Source organism: Pristis pectinata, chromosome 12, assembly GCF_009764475.1.
Source record: "Pristis pectinata isolate sPriPec2 chromosome 12, sPriPec2.1.pri, whole genome shotgun sequence".
NCBI lineage: Eukaryota > Metazoa > Chordata > Chondrichthyes > Rhinopristiformes > Pristidae > Pristis > Pristis pectinata.
In genome coordinates this window covers 45,816,557-45,836,712 of record NC_067416.1, presented here as the reverse complement: position 1 = coordinate 45,836,712, position 20,156 = coordinate 45,816,557, and the positions used below count along the sequence as shown (strand labels likewise).

General features: G+C 45.7%; 1 pseudogene; it reads right to left on the bottom strand.

The window, feature by feature from the left end:
- Nucleotides 1–13,762, bottom strand: part of LOC127576959 (Ig heavy chain C region-like) — a 155,814-nt pseudogene extending 142,052 nt beyond the window's left edge.
- Between the last annotated feature and the right edge of the window lie 6,394 nt (nucleotides 13,763–20,156).

Here is a 20,156-nt window from a genome sequence, read left to right as displayed (position 1 = left end):
ATTGGGGTCTTTTTAACAAGAGCGTGTTGAGTATCTCGAATTCACTATTTGGGGGCGGGGGTGGTGGTGTTGGTGGAACAGAGTATCTGACAACATTTACGCAGTGTCTGGAAGAGAACTTGAGTCACCCATGCAGCTTCGGGTCAAATGCTGGTGAGGAGGTGTAGGATTAATAAACTATAACTGTATTGATATCTTAAGACGGATGAGAATTATGGCTGCTCGAAATACTGATTTAAAAAGTGTCCTTCAGGCCATAACAGCCACACCACTGCATTACCTGGCTGGGTGCTGTGTGGTAATTGCTGTGTCTGGAACTTAATTGGATTCCCAATTATGCTTGACTATGGAGATGATGGTCAATCTTAATGGGAAATGGGTAAGGCTGTCTCAAACAATGAAGGTGATACCTGCCTTTGTCTCACCCGATGCAAAATGATTAGCTGAACCTGTGGATGTGAGGACTGCTCTTTGTCCATCTGCAGTAGCCCTTTGTCCGTTTCCTGCTCAACCAAGAACTTCCGGCACCGTGACTCATTAAAGTGTGCGTGACAATACCTGTATAAATCTCTGTCTACCCCTTTGTACTGGGAGAACTCGGGAAGCGACTCTTAGTGAGTGCTGAAGAGAATTCTCCTCGCGGTGCACTGCTAATAAAGGTATTTGTTCGAATCGACCTCGTGACACTGTGTTATTTACAGCGGACGGATAGGGAAATTGATTTCGGGACGACAATTTGGCGAGCCAGCCAGGAGTCCATGACGAGGTTTCGGAAGCGGCGTGAGCGACAGACGGGGATAACGGCCACCTGAGACGGACGGGCCCACAAGGTACGATTCACCTTGATCCCTCTCAGGCAGTCGGACACCTGATCAATCCCTTCGCTTACCGACAATCCTCTGACGGACTCCTCGCGAACCTGTACGAGTGCCACAGGTAAGAAGGGGTTCAAGTCCCCAGTTAAGTTAAGTTCTGTTCGGGGTTCGAGTCCCCAGTTCTGTTCGGGGTTCGAGTCCCCAGTTAAGTTAAGTTCTGTTCGGGGTTCGAGTCCCCAGTTCTGTTCGGGGTTCGAGTTCCCATTTAAGTTAAGTCCGTTGGGGGTCTGAGTCCCCATTTTGGATTTGGGATTTTAAGTTGTGAATTTCAAGGTTTTGAGCTCTAAGTTCTGAGATCGGTTCTCCAGTACTACCACCCTGCCTTAGACCGGTTCTTAAGAGGGGAAATCCCCCACGGTATATCATTAACCTGAAGTGGGTGAAGGAAAGAGACCGATCTTATAGGTAATCGCAGCGATTCGTACCGTCCGATTGGGTAGAATACAAATATGGGACAAACTCTCGATAAGTCTGGTTCCAATACCCCACTATCTCAGTTATGTAAAGACGATCCGAAGAACGAGAGTAACTTCCGTAAATTATCAGCATGCCTCAATAAGAAATTGGGAAACGAAATATGGCCATTGGGGGGAACGTGTTACATAGATAAATGCCTAAAGGCAGAAAAGGCAATTTGGGAGCGGAATACAGGGGAAAAATGAAAATTATTAATGTCTACTTGGAGAAAACCGGCCGAAGACCTAACAAATAAATCTAAGCAGGCTAGCTGGGAACATAATGCGCGCAGAAGGGGAATTAGTGTGTGTGATTAACAGGGAAATCCTAAGAGTTGGGGAGAACCTGAAGTCTCAGTGCGGAGACCACGATGTTGAAAGGAGCAGAAGGGAGAGAGGAGAGGTAAATGAGGTGTATAAGGAGAAGAGCAGAAATAAAAATAAAAGTAGTAAGGATAAAGTGGAGGTACCTCCCGACATGTCTGGCGTGCCCCTGTTGTTCCAAAGTAATTATACGGACGAAAAGGATTAAGATTGGATGGTCGGACCCACAGCCCCTACCTACCCCACAGTTTCATTGCCGCCCCCATATAATGCGGCAAGCCCGCCAGCCGTCCCTCCCCTACCACCAGCGACTGCTAGCCAAGTCCCGCCCACAGGACAAGTCCATGAACCTATTGCAGTCCCGAACCAGGATGCGGCTCAGTCGAAGGGAAAGCCCACAGACAGGTGGGTTTAAGGCCACAGACAAACTACGGAGCTTTCTGGCAAGGGACGGTCCTTCAATAGATTCTCAGACGGACACCGACTCTGATTCTACCACTGATTATGGCGACCCTACAGATCCCAGCCTACCGACCATATTGAACGGGGTTAAGGGAGCCAAGGTTAAGAAACAATTCCCCAACAGGAGTGTTCCCAATCCTGATCCAGCCCAAGCCAGCGCTAATCCTACAATCCAAATTTACACCCCTTGGAAGCCTCAGGAGATGTGCTTAATCATGAGTCGGGCGCCCAATCGTAAAACCAACCCGGAGGATTTCATAGATTATGTGATTGGGACAATTCAGATGTATCAGGCCGCCCCACAAGACCTTTTCAGCCTTTGTTGCATGACCCTTACGACTAATGAAGTGGCACAGTGGAAAGAACACCTGGGGAACCTATGCTGACTGGACAGCCTTTCAGGCGGCCGTCCGGCCTCAGGACCAGGTGGCCACTATTAGAACTGCCCTTCGTAAAACCCTCCAACAGCCTATTGACATAACTGAAGTTTTAGAATGCCGAACCAAAACAAGGCTGAGGACGGCCCAGACTTTTGGGACCGTTTCTGTTCACTTTACGGTACATATGCGGGGGACGATGCCTACAACAGAGGCAATGCCTCCCCCCAGTTTAACGCCCTCTTATTACAATGCATCCCTGCGGGAGTGGCCTCATCTATCCGCACTAATGACATGAACTGGCCTGACCACACACGACAAGCCATGAGGAGGGCGCTAGTCCATTTCTGGAGTAACGTGCGCGAGTCGAAAGCCACAAAGATAAAACAGGAAATGGTGCAGAGACCCCCTCGGCCCCAACCTTCTTAGTCCGACAATACGGGCTATCAAATGGAGCGGCAACTTTGCGTTCCAGAAGGGGTTGACTGGTCCGGTAAAGGAAACCCACTACACCCCAATGACGTAAGAGCCCCAGTGTACGGGCCCCCTTGTGGGCCACCACCACCACCCTCTCGTAATTACCTAGGACCCAGGGGACCACAACAACCCGCACCGGCGAACGCCAGGCCGAAGGGATGCTACCTTTGTGGGGCACCTGACCATTGACGGAGGGACTGCCCCCACTACCGTCATCGGCAGACCAGACCCCCTGGTAGACGACAACCTTTTTCAACCAACAACTCGTTTTCTGATTGACTAGACGTGGAGAGTAGCCTCTCCATGTACCCTTCCCCCACCGATAACCCGGACGATGAACCCATCGTCAATTTCTTAGTTGAAGTTAAGCCGATTCCCTTTATGATAGATTACTTAACGCGCTCCACTCGTGGGGATACGTAATACCTCCACAGAAATTAAAACGAACCCAGCAGCAGGTAAAATTTCTGGGCACCCTCTTAAGTGCTACTGAGCGGCGGTTCACTCCCGAACGTATTATGCCCATCGTTGCCACCCCACCGCCCACTACCCCAAAGGGTATGCGCGCCTTCTTAGGGTTAGTAAATTTCTGCAGACAGTGGCTACCTAACGTGGCGCTCCTTACTAAGCACCTCACACCCTTGGCCTCAAGCCAGTCAGTGGGACCCTTTGAACTTACCAAGGAACAAAAGGAGGCCTTTGATAGCCTCAACCAAGCCCTTTCCAGCGCCCCGGCCCTGGGACGCCCTTTGTGTGATCTCCCATTTCAGCTCTTCGTGATGTCCTAGAGGACTGCGCTAGAGCCATCCATACTCAAACCCATGGGATAGGAAAATACCGGTGGCATACTACCCCACTCGGCTGGACCCAGTTGCAAGGGGACTTCCACCATGCTCACAAATACTTCCAGCCATTTATTCCCTAGTAACAGCAACCTCCAATATAACCCTGCAACAGGCAGTGATGGTTTATTCCTCCCATACCGTAACGGCACTCTTAACTTCTCACCAGACGCAACAACTTACCCAGGCCCGCTTAAACAGATACGAGGTCGCACCCCTGAATAACCCACTCCTCACTTTTGCTTACTGTACGACCATTAATCCTGCCACCTTCCTAGAGGCCCCACCTGAGGATCTTGCGGACCCACCTCATGACTGTCTAATGCGTAACCACTTTTTAACTGCAGCCTGCCAGGACCTTTCAGATAAGGCCATCGAATCAGCCGACCTAAACCTGTACGTCGACGGTAGTTCCTACATTTCTGAAAAGGGCATCCGCCTCAGCGGCTATGCTGTGGTTAACGACTCCCAGAGTGTGGAATCGCATACTCTGCAGCCCCTAGTCTCTGCCCAAAAAGCAGAACTCTTTGCCCTGACCCGAGCTTTCATTTTAGCCAAGGACAAAGTAGCTAATGTCTTCACTGACTCCCGCTATGCTTTTGGAGTTGCCCATGACTTTGGCCAACTCTGGGCACACATGGTATTTCTGACCTCTCCAGGTATGTAAAGAACCTCCTCCAAGCCATCCTCCTCCCAAACAAATTAGCCATCATTAAATGCTCCGCTCACCTTTCAGATGCCTCCCCAATAACCCAGGGCAATAACAGGGCAGATATAGAAGCGAAATTGGCAGCACGCCAGGGGTCTAAAACCGTTTCCACTATGGAAAAACAAGCAGTTGTTTGCAAGCCAAACAAAGCAACGCCGGGCACCTCAGACAATGTCACTGTGCACCACTTACAGGGGGACGCCCCTGACTCAGCAAAACAAATGTGGAAGGCGTACGGGTGTACGCACTCTGCGCTACATGGCCTCTGGGTTACTGCAGTCGGTCAAGTATGTATACCTGATTCTTTGTTACCAATTCTTATTGACTGCCAACATTCTGACACCCACCTTGGCAAGGAGAGAATGAGTAACATTTTACTACGTACCTGGTGGCACCCCAGATTGGAGGAAGCAGCACAAGGCAAAATACGGTCGTGCTTGATATACCAATAAACCAATGCTGGGAAAGGGGCGAAGTGCACTCCAGGCAAAACCCCCTTGCCATGTGGTCCTTTTGAATGCATACAACTCGAGTTTATTGAATTACCGCGTGTACATTGTTACAAGTACTGTCTTATTATTGTTGATGTATTTAGTAGATGGATTGAAGCTTTTCCAACCACCCATAATAAGGCCTCAACAGTGGTAAAGTTATTGCTCACAGAGGTTTTACAAGATTTGGGGTACCCCGATGGATAAGTTCTGACAATGGCCCCCACTTCATTGGAATATTAAATAAGGAATTGTGCGAGGCATTGCATATCGAACAGCAGTTCCTGTGCACCTATTACCCTCAGTCAGCAGGTGTAGTAGAGAGAGCTAACAGCAACCTGAAGAATAAACTAACCAAATTAGTGTCAGAGACAGGTCTAAACTGGTTGAAGGTTCTCTCCTTAGCATTATACCATATGAGAACCACCCCCCCCCCCTTCCCCACTCTGACACCGGGGTATCGGCTGCTGAAATTGTCTATGGGCGTCCGGGAAGAAGCCCATGGGACGCTGCCACCCAACCCCCCACACAGGTTGACCTTAATATCATGGGGGATGAACTACAAAGGTATTTCATACAACTTACATCCTCTTTAAAGTTTCTTCATTCGCAGGTGGAGAGTGCCTTTAAACCACCTGAAGGGCAGAACACGGAATTGCCTGACCTGTAAATCGGAGACTCAGTACTGATACGGTATTGGGAGCGCCCTAAACTGGGACGTCGGTGGAAAGGCCCCTTCCAGATACTACTCCAAACACCGACAGTTGTGAAAGTAAAAGGCCCAGGAACGTTGGATTCATCTGAGCGACTGCAAACGATGACCACTTGAAAAAAATAATACCTTTTATATTCGGACTCCTCACCATTACCAGTACTCTTGTGTGGGCGTTAGAGGATAATTTGTTTTACAAAATACATATGCAGCTACATGGGAATCGCACCGTTTGTTACCCCTTGGCAGAGTCAGTGGAAGGCCTTTTTATAGCCACACCAAGCTGGAGCCCCAGGGCCCTCTTAAAATATGAATTTTCAAAAACAAAGTGTGTTGGACAGATGGGAACTTACAGGAGGGTGCTGCCGGGTAAATGCTTGCAAGGAACAGTAACAGGACCTAGTAGTACAGCCCACCACCAGTCCTTCTCCCACTGTTTCACCGGCATAGAGTGGGGTTGTAGGCTATCAATTGTACAGCATACGATAGCATGTGCCGCCAGTACCTGTACAGAGAGGAATTGCGGGTTTAAAGGGGGATGGTTTAGCCGTGAGTACGCTGCCACCAGGTGTGCTACGTTACTTGCAGGAGAGTGATGGGTTTGTGGAGAAGGCAACGGGACCCACGTGAGATTGTCTAATGTCTCCTTAGAATGGCTAGCCAGGGAGAATTACCTGAGGGAGCATGGGAGAAATGTTGCTGGGATCTCTTGGTATTCTCAAATGCCCAGTCCACGGCAATCGGGGTATGTAACCTGCTACCGGGATAAGGAAGGGTATGTGTTCCTCTTTAATGGCACTTACACCACAGCCACCCCCACTCTGCCAGCTTGGTTTGCAATAGGAACGATCGGGCCGGTCACGGTCCAATGCACCCAGAAGGCTGATGTCCGACGAAGACTTGTGGTGCGTCAGTTAGTAAGGAGTTCTGTGAGGATTGGAAGGATCCTATGTCATTGGGAACTCCCTAAACATCGTTCGGCTATGGATGCCTGAGTACTCTCTCTCTCTGGGGGGTTCGGCAGGAACTATAGCCGCAAAAAACCGGAACTAACTTATTTGTGGACTGGCTGCACTGGGAAACAGTACTATGGAGGGCCTGAAGGAAGTGAACCGGGAACTGGCAGAGCTTCTACTTTATGCCCAGCAGACCCGGTATGCTGTGGACTGCCAGTTGGCTCAGCAAGGAGGAGTATGTGCTATAGTTGGGGACAAATGCGTCACCAACGTGAGAGACGAGACCTTCAACATCTCCCATGCCATTCAGGACATTCAGACGCAAGTAGACAGCTTTAAACAGAGATTTACAGGAGGGACAAGTTGGTTGGGGTTGCTGCTAGGAGGATCGTGGGCGTCATACCTGCTGCATGGATCTGTGGGACTAATCGTGATTATAATAGTATGCTGTGTGGCGCTGGCATGTCTAAATACTTGTTGTAAGGTCCTTATTAATAAGCTCTCAGCCCCGTTCTCAGCGCCGCTCTCGTTTATCATGAAAAGATAAAAAGGAGGGAATGAGGAGGTGTAGGTTAATAAACTATAACTGTATTGATATCTTAAGACGGATGAGAATTATGGCTGCTCGAAATACTGATTTAAAAAGTGTCCTTCTGGCCAGAACAGCCACACCACTGCTTACCTGGGCTGGGTGCTGTGTGGTAATTGCTGTGTCTGGAACTTAATTGGATTCCCATTATGCTTGACTATGGAGATGATGGTCAATCTTAACGGGAAATGGGAAGGCTGTCTCAAACAATGAAGGTGATACCTGCCTTTGTCTCACCCGATTGCAAAATGATTAGCTGAACCTGTGGTGCGAGGCTGCTCTTTGTCCATCTGCAGTAGCCCTTTGTCCGTTTCCTGCTCAACCAAGAACTCCGGCACCTGACTCATTAAAGTGTGCGTGACAATACCTGTATAAATCTCTGTCTACCCCTTTGTACTGGGAGAACTCGGGAAGCGACTCTTAGTGAGTGCTGAAGAGAATTCTCATCGCGGTGCACTGCTAGTAAAGGTATTTGTTCGAATCGACCTCATGGCACTGTGTTATTTACAGCGTACGGATAGGGAAATTGATTTCGGGACGACACTGGAAGGTTGGATTAACACGAGTGGGTGCCCACTGTCCGCAGTGTACATGCTGAGAAGAATGGTCTGTTTCCATTCTGTATGATTCTTTAACACTAATTCCCAGAGTGCCAACATTACCTGATTGTCTGTATCAGCTTACCTGCCGTTGAATTAATGATTCATGCAATTGTTAACTTTAAGCGGGGCTGTTCAAACACAAACTTTGTACACTTTGTTTATTATGCCCTCTATAACCGTGAAGTCATCAATTCTCTTCGACGCATCAGTCTTAAAATCACCTGGCTCAATCTTGAATATTTTCAATATAATTCCTCGTCTTATTGGTTGCCATTTAGGATGTTTTAAAATTCTCGACTCTCTTCTCAAATTTCTCCACGATCTTACTTCTCCTGTCTCAGCATCCTCTATGTCGAATAGCTTCTATATCATCTCCACTTCCCTATATCTTCCCTGTTGACCATTCCCAAATGCTGTCATGTTACCATCCACATTATAATGCCGAAGCCCTTGAATTCCTTCGGTAAACATCCCAACTCTCAATTTGGCTTTGTTCCTTTTACAACCACCGCTTTACCCTAGCTTTCTTGATCAGTTATAATATACCCTCATGGGATGCCATGTTAAGTATTTAAGACTCTGTGTAGCATCGTGAATGTTTCGCCATTTTAAGATCTATTCCATCATTTTCTGAATAAAGTTATGACTACTTTGCACGGGTATAATATTACTTGTTCGTCTTCATTTCATAAAGGTCTTCAAATATCCAATCGTACATTAACGGAGAACTCCAGGAAGGTGCGAAACTGGAGCGTATCACAATCAGCAATTTCCATAATTTAACTCCCGACGGCTGCTACGAACTTTAATTTAAATAAAGTTGAATTATATTTGTAAATTTAAATTGTTTAAAACATTTGTTGGGAAGGTTACCGATAACATGTCTTTATTAGTCATGAATAAATAAAATAATCAAAATGATTAACGTTGTTGTTAAGGCAGAACAGTTAAAACATTGTTTTAATCATCATCATTACAATTAACTTAATCGGTTTATTGTTTGGGTTATTTCAGTAAAACGCCCAGCTCTACATAAAATAGTTGGAATAAACCTGTGCCTCAGGCGACGTAATATCCCAGTTGCTTGTCTGACTGAACCCCTATGTTATTTTCTTTATACAGCATGCAGTTTTATTTCTGATTGCACCGGATTTTATTGACATGCTGTTGAGCAAGTGAAAGGTGCATTAAAATGTGATTGAAGACCAGTGAAATTTCGACCAGAAATTTCAGCTGAAGAAAAGTCAATACAACATTGAGCATTTTTTATTTCATCCTCATTGTTAGCACTTTAACAGTAATTTAATACAAGTGAGGAAAGTATAGTATCATCAAAACAGAGATAAGCAAATCATCCATTTATGAGGGCATTTATTTGCCACCAAAATTTGTCAGGATATACGAAATTCAGATGAAGTAATTGAATTGACGTAACCATGGTCTGAATTTAATTGCCAATCACTGCAGTTGTTCCTGATATCACATTATCACAGAAACCTAAATTCACTGTTTCAACCAATTTGCAACGTTACGATAGATGATATCAAAATCCAGACTGTACAATTGAATCTCGGTGTGAGCAGCAACCAGTTTTAAACCCTCAGAACTGGTGTCATGCAGGTTCTGATGTAGTTTTGTCCTGGGTTCCTGTAAGGATGTAAGGCTTAGATTCTGATATAAAAGAATGTGGATTTTACTCATGTTATTATGGTGAGCGAATGTGTTCTCCGCCGGCTGTTGCTTATTCCAAAACCCCAAAGACATCCACGGAATCTCCTTTCTCGAATCACCAAGTATTTGATCGACCTCAACGCCGTCAATATTCGGGAATGGCAGAAGTTCTCATAATTAAAGTGTTACACCATGCAACCAAACAATGGAGAAAAGTATACTTTTACATCTTGATTGAATTTCCAATGTGAGCAGTCATTTGTTTTTTGAGTTACGTTGATGCATTCTTTTGTCCACAGTTATTGCCTCAACCTATGTATACGCTGTGGCTTCTTACTGCGATCGGTTGTCGAGAGGGAGGAGAGAAGCCTTTGAATCTCTGCCCATCTGCCGAGGAACATGGTAGGACTGTTTCCATTATCATTCTTTATGACATCATGATAATATGCTTTACAGTCTACGCAGGGAATACATTATGCATTGTAACACATTGTGACGTGTGTACCTTGTGTGTGAGATACACCTAAAACTCCACTGATCTCGGTTTTGTAACATTTAACGATATGAAACCGAAAAGGCGTTGCATGTTTGTTCTCCATAGTTTATGCTCAACAAAATCGCACGTATATCGCTGCTATTTATTCTACGATTCTCTTTCATAAAGTCTGCACTGCAATTACATTATGATCCAACTTATTCTATGATGACCAACCTCTTCATAACCTAGCGAAGAATTTAGTACTTGTGCAGGAAACAAAGGATTTCCCTGTCGGAGCACGGCAATTGCAGGTGGGACGTGTTACTTGAGGTCGTTAATAGACATATCCTGATTCTGCAACAGCTCATGCGTTTAGCGCGAGAATTGTTTTGGGAAGTATCAGTACCATCCCAGTCAGAGTCTGATGGAATACTGACTCTCGTGACAGACAGTAAGTAAGCAATAACAGAAGTCGAAATCTATATATTCCTTTCGAGAATTCTACCCTGAGAGAAGGACTCCAATGGAGCAATGTGATTAATTTACAGAAACGCTGCAAACTCCAATAAAAATTGCAACTAATTTTGTTATTGGGAAAAATTCCTTATGGTAGTTCCACTGGATTTGATGATAATGACCTCCCACCCCAACCCGGAGTTTCTTTCAAACCAGATTACTGACCAAACTGCTGAACACTGCAAATGCAGGCAGAGTACTATTGTTTGGTTAATACTCTGGCACTTTCGTAGGTTCATGGAATTCTTTCGCACTTATGGCAGATTCAAATATGCCACTGTTCGATAACAGTTTCCCCTCAATTTACTTTATTCCATGCTGAAGGATATATTTTACAATTCATTGATTTGCTACTGTTTTATGAACCACCAGCGGTTGTTAAAGCAGAATTATGAATCAAACTGATGCGAGAAAGGGAATCAAAGTCGTTAAAGATTCGCAGAAATAATATTACAACCGACATAAATGGTCAGGTAGGCAACGGTGAGGAAGCAAGCTTGTGCAGTCCTCACACCGTCTGCGTTCACCAAAAGACGGCGGGTCCATTAAAATGTAATCTGGCGTTGCCTTCTGGTTCAACATCCACTAATTCACCTGCAATGACAGAACACAAACTGAGAATCCAGTGAACATCACAGTGAGGTAAAGGACAACCAGAGTGAATGGTCGAAAGTGTGCATCAGCAAACAATTATTTTCTCATAAACTGTCAGGTCCTTTCTCTGTTTCAGGCAGTCTCGCAATCGCATGTTTTCGTTAGCTTCTGCATGACCAAGGAAACACGTGATGTCTCTATTACACATACTGATACAGTAGTATTTAGATATTGATATGATTTGTCGTCAGGCTCCTAGTCTCTATCAGTTCCTAATCAACATCTGATCGTTATATCTCAGATGAGTAGGCGTTGGTGGTATCTCTAAATTTTCTCTTCAACATTTGATCTGAATCATGGCGGCATGTGGTGTAATGTTGACTTGATAAAGGACTGTCTCTTCATATTTTCTTTAGCACGTCATATTCATCTAATATTATAAAGCACACCGTGCACAACTTCACACATTACTGCAGTGAATAAGAGCTGTCATCCATATTTCTAAACACAACGCTTGAATTTTCATTCAGTTTCACCAACTTTACCTCCAACATCCACCCTGCCCTCAAATTTACATGACCCTTCGCCGACACCACTCTCCCCTTTCTGGATTTCTCTGTCTCCATCTCCGGAGACAGGTTAACCACTGATATATTTTACAAATTCACTGACTCCCACAATGACCTTGACTGTACCTATTCCCACCCTGTCATCTTCTCCTCCCAGTTCCTGTTTCTCCGCCACATCTGTTTCCACGATGAGGCTTTCTACTCCAAGACATCCGAGATCTCCTCCTTCTTCAGTGAACGGGGTTTCCCTTCCATCACCATTATTGATGCCCTTGCCGCATCTCCTCCATTTACCGTACGTCTGCCGTCACACAATTCCGCCCTCCACAAGAAAAAAGGGACAAGGTTTCCCTTGTCATCATCGACTACACCACGAGTCTCCCCATCCAACTCCGCAGTTCCGCCAGCTCCAACAGGATCCAACCTCCTAGTACATCTTCCCCTTACTCCCCTCTCCGCTTTCCATAGGGATCGGGCTCTTCTCGACTCCTTTGTCCATTCGTCTCTTCCCGCAGATGACCCTCTCAGCACCTATTCATGCAATAGCACTAAGCGCTACACATGCCTCTACACCACCCCCATCACCCATACACTCCTTCCAGGTGAACAGCGATTCACGTGTAAATCTGAATGTGTCATTTATTGCATCCAATCCTTTGTGCACAAACGAAAATAATCAAAATACAAAAAAAAAACGGTTAATGCTCGACGCGCTTGGCAGGTCAGGCGGCATCTGAGGAAAGGGAAGAGAGTTAATGATTTCGGTCCAAAGCTCCTCGTCAGTGTGGCGATACTGAGAAATTTGTTAACGAGAGAGCTCGAAGCAGATTATGCTTCTGTGTCGGTAATATGTTTTCTCAATAGGGGGGCTGTTTCACGTGACCAGCAGGCCATGCTGAACTAATGGGGAGGGGAAAACTGAGCCAAAATCACAGACTGACGACTGACAGAAAAGGTCAATTCTAATTCAGAGAGAAATAAAGAGCAAACTGCCTAAAGTTGGGTCATTTGTTAGTCAAGACAGCAGGGAAGATGGTGGTGGGCAATGGTTGGGAAAAATGACTTTCTCTGATAATGTGAAATAATGTGGCCTTTACGATCAGACCATGTGAACTAAAATGGAACGAAGGATGGCAGGCAAAGGTAAGAGCATAGAAACTGTTCGTTCAGTCCGTCAGTGCCTATCTATACTTGTCCCATTTGCTCGGATTAGGTGCATGGACTTCTAAGGTTTGTCTATTCAATTGACTATCCAGATGTCTCTGAAATGTTGTGATTGTATCAGCCTCCACCACCACCTCCAGCAGTGTGTCTAATATGACCGTTCAAAGTGTGACGATCTTTCCCCTCACATGTAAACTTCTTCACATTCAACATAAAATTACATAGTCTTGTGTTAGACAAAGTAGAAGGAAGAGACAGGATTCCTGCTGTCTATCCCATCTTTACTTTTCATAATTCGTCTCATCATACCTCAGCCTCCTCTCCAGGGAGAATAAACCAAGCCTAATCTCCTCTCCAGGGAGAACAAACCAAGCCTAACCAACTCTCCAGTTCAGCCAAGGTAACGGAGAAAATGGAGAACGTCCTCTGCATCCTGTCAGCGCCATTACATCCTTGTTACTGAGTACCGACTAAACTGCACACAGGACTCCGAGTGTGGTTCATTCAATGTTTCGCAAAGTTGCAACATGACATCCCAACTCTTATGTTCTATTCCTCCTCCAGTGAGGGCAAACGTTCCATATGCCTTCTTAACCATCCTATCCTTCTGTGTTGCCACTTACAGGGAACAGTTGTCGGACCCTAATATCTCTCTGTTCATTCTTAGTGCCCTACCATATAACATGTATGCTCTACCCTCAGAGTGTTTAACTTTCCATTACACTCGAGCTCTTAACTTCCAACTGGCAGAGCCCCTCCAAACTCTCCTGCTGATATTTCTGTGTATTCTTTGACAAATCTTTTCGCCATTTATGCCCAGCCTTCACAATAAGACCTTCCACGTTCACATCCCAGTCGTTAATAAATATCACAGTCAGCAAGGTTCCATCAGCAAACATTCCGATACCTCACAACGAACAGACATTCACTCAGAAAAGCATCAATCCATCACGATGCTCTGCCTCTGATTTCCAAGCCAATATTGGACACAATTTGTCATCTTAGCTAGGATCCCGTGTGCTTTAACCTCCTGGACCAGCCTACAATGCACAACCTTGTCAACGGTCTTACTAACGTCCATGTGGACAACATCCACCGTCTTTGCAAGATCAATATTCTTAGTTATCTGCTGTAAAGAAAATCGATCAAATTATTGAGGCAAGCTATCCTGCGAACAAAGGCGCCCTTAATATCGCAAACTATTAACCATAGAACCATAGAACCATACAGCACAAAACAGGCCCTTCGACCCACCATGTTGTGCCGTCCATCATGAATATTCTCACACTACCTAACCCCTTCCTCCCGCATATCCCTCTATCTCACATTCCTCCGTATGCCTATCCAACACGCTCTTGAACCTGTTCAATGTATCTGCTCCGCCACCATCCCCAGGCAGTGCATTCCATGCACCAGCCATTCTCTTCGTGCAAAACCTCCCTCTGACATCTCCCCTGAACCTCCCACACATAACCTTAAAGCCATGACCTCTCGTATTGAGTATTGGTGCCCTGGGAAGGAGGCGCTGACTGTCTACTCTATCTATTCCTCTCAACATTTTATATACCTCTATCATGTCTCCTCTCATCCTCCTCCTTTCCAGTGAATAAAGCCCTAGCACCTTAAGCCTCTCCTCATATTCAATACTCTCCAATCCAGGCAGCATCCTGGTAAATCTCCTCTGCACCCTCTCCAATGCCTCCACATCCTTCCTATAATGAGGAGACCAGAACTGAAGACAGTACTCTAAGTGTGGCCTAACTAGAGTTTTGTAAAGCTGCATCATCACCTCGCTGCTCTTAAACTCAATCCCGCGATTTATGAAAGCCAACATCCCATTGGCCTTCTTAACTGCTATTTCCACCTGTGAGGTAACTTTCAATGAACTGTGAATATGAACCCCCAGATCCCTCTGCTCCTCCACACTGCCAAGTACCTTGCCATTCACCCAGTACTCTGCCCTGGAGTTTGTCCTTCCATAGTGTACCACCTTACACTTTTCCGGATTGAACTCCATCTGCCACTTGTCAGCCCAGCTCTGCATCCTATCAATATCCCTCTGTAAGCTCCGACAGCCCTCCACACTATCCACAACACCGCCTATCTTAGTGTCGTCTACAAACTTACTAACCCAGCCCTCCACCCCCTCATCTAAGTCATCTATAAATATCACAACAAGTAGAGGTCCCAGAACCGATCCCTGCGGGACACCACTAGTCACTGCTTTCCAATACGAGGGCACTCTTTCCACCACAACCCTCTGATTTCTACATGCAAGCCAACTCCTAATCCTCACAGCCAAGCTTCCTTGGATCCCTTGGCCTCTGCCCTTCTGAAGAAGCCTACCATGAGGAACCTTATCAAAAGCCTTACTAAAATCCATGCAAACCACATCCACCGCACTGCCCTCATCAATCCTCCTGGTCACCTCCTCAAAGAACTCTATCAGGCTTGTGAGGCAAGATCTTCCCTTCACAAAGCCATGCTGGCTGTCCCTAATCAGTCCATGATTCTCAAGGTGTTCATAAATCCTATCCCTTAGAATCCTTTCTAACAGCTTACCCACCACAGACGTGAGACTCACCGGTCTATAATTACCTGGCCTATCCCTATTACCTTTTTTGAACAAGGGGACAACATTCGAAACCCTCCAATCCTCCGGCACCACCCCTGTGGACAACGAGGACTCAAATATCCTTACGAGCTGGTCAGCAACTCCTCCGTGGCCTGTCGAAGCAGCCTGGGGAAAATGCCGTCAGGCCCCGGAGATTTATCTGTCAAAATATTATTTAGCACCTTCAACACGTCCTCCATCTTGATATCAACAACCTCGAGAACATTACCCCTACCAGCACTCCCCTCCGCATCATCAAGACCCCTCTCCCTGGTGAATACCGAAGAGAAGTACTCATTGAGAACTTCTCCCACTTCCGGCGCCTCCAGGCAAATTCTCCCACCTTTGTCCTTAATCGGACCTACCATTACCCTAGCCATCCAACTACCCTTCACGTACTTGAAAAGGTCCTTGGGATTTTCCTTAACACTACTAGCCAAAGCCTTTTCATGTCCCCTTCTAGCTCTCCTCAGCCATTTCTTAAGTTCCTTCCTTGCTGCTCTATATTCCTCACGGGCCCTGTCTGAACCTTGCTGCTTATACATCACGCACGTTACCTTCTTCTCCCTAACAAGTCGTTCCACCTCTCTCGTCACCCACGGTTCCTTCACCCTGCCATTCCTTCTCTGCCTCTCCGGGACATATTTATCCCTAACATCCTGCATAAGATCCCTGAACATCGTCCACATCTCCATGGTACATTTTCCTTCAAAAACGACATCCCAATTTACACTCCCAAGTTCTCTCCTTATAGCCTCGTAGGTAGCCCTTCCCCAATTGAAAAACCTCTTGTCCTCTCTGCACCTGTCCCTGTCCATGACAATTTTAAAGGTTATGGAGCAATGGTCACTGTCCCCCAAATGCTCACCCACCAATAGATCCTTCACCTGTCCCGGTTCATTTCCTAAAACTAGATCTAACATGGCATTCCATCTTGTCGGCCTGTCAACATATTGCGTTAGGAATCCCTCCCAGACACACTTAAAAGTTCCGTCCCATCTAAACCTTTGGAACTAGGCAGGTTCCAGTCTATATTTGGGAATTTGAAGTCTCCCATTATAACACCCCTGTTATTTCTGCTTCTCTCCAAACACTGCCTACCAATATGCTCCTCTATATCTCTACTGCTACCGGGGGTCCTATAGCATACTCCTAGCAGAGTAACTGCTCCGCTCATGTTCCTTAATTCCACCCATACAGACTCTAGAGATGATCCTTCTACAACGTCCATCCTTTCCACAGCCGTAGCAGTGTCCCTGACCAGTATCACCACCCCTCCACCTCTTCTCCCCTCTTCCCTATCACCCTTTAAACACCGAAAACCAGGAATATTCAATATCCACTCCTCTCCTGACGTCAGCCACGTCTCAGTAATAGCCAAGATATCATAGTCCCCCATACTTATCCAAGCCCTCAGTTCATTCCCCTTATTCCTGACACTTCTTGCATTTAAGTAAACACACTTCATTCCATCTACCTTACTACTTTTATAACCTGTATTCTGCTTCTCCTTCCCCAAAGCCTCTCTACCTTTTTGATCTAACTTTTCCCCATTCCCTTCTTCCTCTGACCTACTCCTCCGGTTCCCTTCCCCCTCACAAACTAGTTTAAACCCTCCCGAACCACCCTAGCAAATCTCGCCGCAAGGATATTGGCCCCCTTATGGTTCGGGTGTAACCCGTCCTCTCTGTACAGGTCCCACCTTCCCAAGAAGAGATCCTAATGATCCAGAAATCTAAAACCCTCCCTCCTGCACCAGCTTCGCAGCCACGCATTTATCTGCCACCTCCTCCTATTCCTACCTTCACTATCACGTGGCACTGGCAGCAATCCCGAGATTGCTACCCTTGAGGTCCTGTTCCTCAATTTTCTGCCTAGCTCCCTGAACTCACTCTTAAGGACCTCATCCCCCTTCCTACCTATGTCATTGGTGCCAATATGGACTACAACCTCTGGCTGCTCTCCCTCCCACTCAAGAATACTGTGGACCCGATCAGTGACGTTCCGGACCCTGGCGCCTGGGTGGCAACATACCATCCGGGATTCATGCTCACTGCCACAGAACCTCCTGTCTGTTTCCCTGACTATCGAGTCCCCTATCACTACCGCATGTCTCTTTCCCACCCTTCCCTTCTGAGCAGCAGTACCAGTCACAGTGCCAGATACCTGGTAACTGCAGCTAGGCCCCTGCAGGTCATCCCCCTCAACAGATTCCAAGGCAGAAAACCTGTTACTGAGGGGAACAGCCTCCGGGGTTCTCTGTCCTGTCTGCCTGTCTGACTTCTTCTTCCTCTTCCCTCCCCTGACAGTCACCATTCTATCTGCCTCCTGAACCTCAGATGTACCTACCCTAAGGGGGGTGACTGTCACCTGATGCACCGTGTCTACATAACTCTCTCCCTCCCTTATGCTGCGCAGTGTTTGTAGCTGCGACTGCAGCTCATCAACTCTGAGCCGAAGTTCGTCCAGCCTCAAGTACTTACTGCAGGTGTGGCTATCTTGGACCGCAGCAAGGTCCACGATATCCCACATCAAACAGCTGCAGCACACCACCATGTCCTCCATATGACTACCTTTTCACTACCTTTCGCAGTAATAATAAGACCCGTCCTTTTGATTTTCTTCCAATATTGATACAAACAGAAAGAAAGAGTAAGTTATTTAAAGTTCGACAAGATGTTATTGACACCGAAGGATGCGGTATGCCCAGATAGGAGATGAAGTGTTTTTAGTCCAGCGTGAATTGGGTCTCATTGTCGCTGTAAAGGAAACAACTGGCAGATCGTTCAGAGCGGGAGTTGGATGGAGAAATAAACTCGAAGTTAACTGGAAGCGCCATGTCATTTGTGAGGATTAAATGTCGGTGTTCGGCAAAACGATCACAAACCTTAATTTGGTGTCTCTAAGGAGGAGGAGACCACACTGTGAACATCGAATGCATAACATTGGTTTAGAAGAGGTTCCGCTGAAAGACTGCTTCACCCGAATAGACTAGATCTTTGGATGATGGCAAAAGGAGAAAGAACAGATGTTGCAGGACCACCTGAAGGCGAGAGCAGGGTGGCAGGGAAAGTTATAAAATTTCAGAGTTCTCTGTTAGTGGAGGAAGCAGCAACAATGCAGTCAATATTATATCGGAAAACGTGTTGATCAAGGGGACCAGTAGAACTGAAACAAAGGCTGTTCCATCCACTTCACTAAAAGACACACCTCGGAAAATGAGTTTGTTGGTGGAGGGAAACCTTCATTCAAATAGATGATCATTGCTCCACACTTTCCCAAAATGGGCCATGAAAAGGCTTTGTTTACAAATGACAGTTATAATCAAGTGGCAATGAAGATTGAAATATACCGCCATTGACAGCCTTGTGTCATTTAAACGAACTTCACATCCAAATAATAGTGCTTACTCTAGGGTCACTCTTGCAATGTCAAACAAAGTTGCAGCCAATGTCCGTAGAACATTGCTCCCACAGACATGCTTTCTGATGCAATGCACTTAGAAGCTAAAAATTCGTCTGGAGGTTGAGTATATCTTCGTCGCTCTTCGTCTGAACGTCAAACATGAAATCGGTTTAAAATTCCTTCTAAAGCAATCATTTTGCAATGTGCATTGTTTCGTCATTGCATAGTATAGTTGGCGAGATATGGATATCAAGTTACTGCAGGTGGATTTAGACCCACTTGATTTTGTTTTTAAGACATTGGTGTTGAAATCTATTTGAGGGCCAGATGGAGATTTATAAACGAGAGAGGGGAAGCACATTGCATTACTCACAAGTTACCAATTCATACTTTCACAATTAGTCGTTTATTATATGACGTGGAACAGCTTATTGATTTTCAGAAAAAAAATAATTATTTCTGTATAAAGTACTCGATCAGTGAATGCTGTGGACAGAAGCCTCTAATTCGAAATGGCATTTGCAGAAAAAGACTAAAAATAGTGGAACATGGAACGGGTCTTGCAGCGTCTGTGGAAAATGGCCGGAACCTTCTAACTTGATTGTCCTCATATTTCTTAGATAGGCCTGATTAACTCTATTTCCACCAGTCTTTAGGACAGTGAGTCCTAGGTGATTGTATTTCTCCGTATAAAAGACGCCCATCCTGTACCTGTGAATCATCAGATCCGAGGGAGAGAACCCCTGTATTTGCCCTGGCTATATCATAATCGTTCACGGTCAATCAATCTCCTTCATTGTTCCAAGGATAACAAGCACAACTTCTCTATTTTATATTGCAGCTTAAATCCCTCATCCACAGAACTCTTCCTGAATGTTCCTTTTAGTCCTCCCTGGAACTTCTACATCATTCCTAAAATGTGGTAACTATAATTAGATATAATAATCCAACTATAGAGTTACCGGTGTTTCATAAATATCTAAAATGAACTCCTGTTTTTGATTATCCGAAATGATTCCAGAAACACAGAATCCCATAAGCTTGATTAACTGAACTCTCAATTGTCACTTCCATGGAGTTAACCACATTTGCACCTGCGCCTCTCTAAATGCACATTCTTGAGTACAGCGTCAAGATTGCTCACCTCTGTTCGTGAACTTATCTATATTAACTCTCGTCTGCAATGCTTCGGGATATTCTGCGGATGTACCTGTGCCCACTTGCAATCGACTGCAGTCCATCTTACCGTTTACAATATCTTATGACCTGGTATT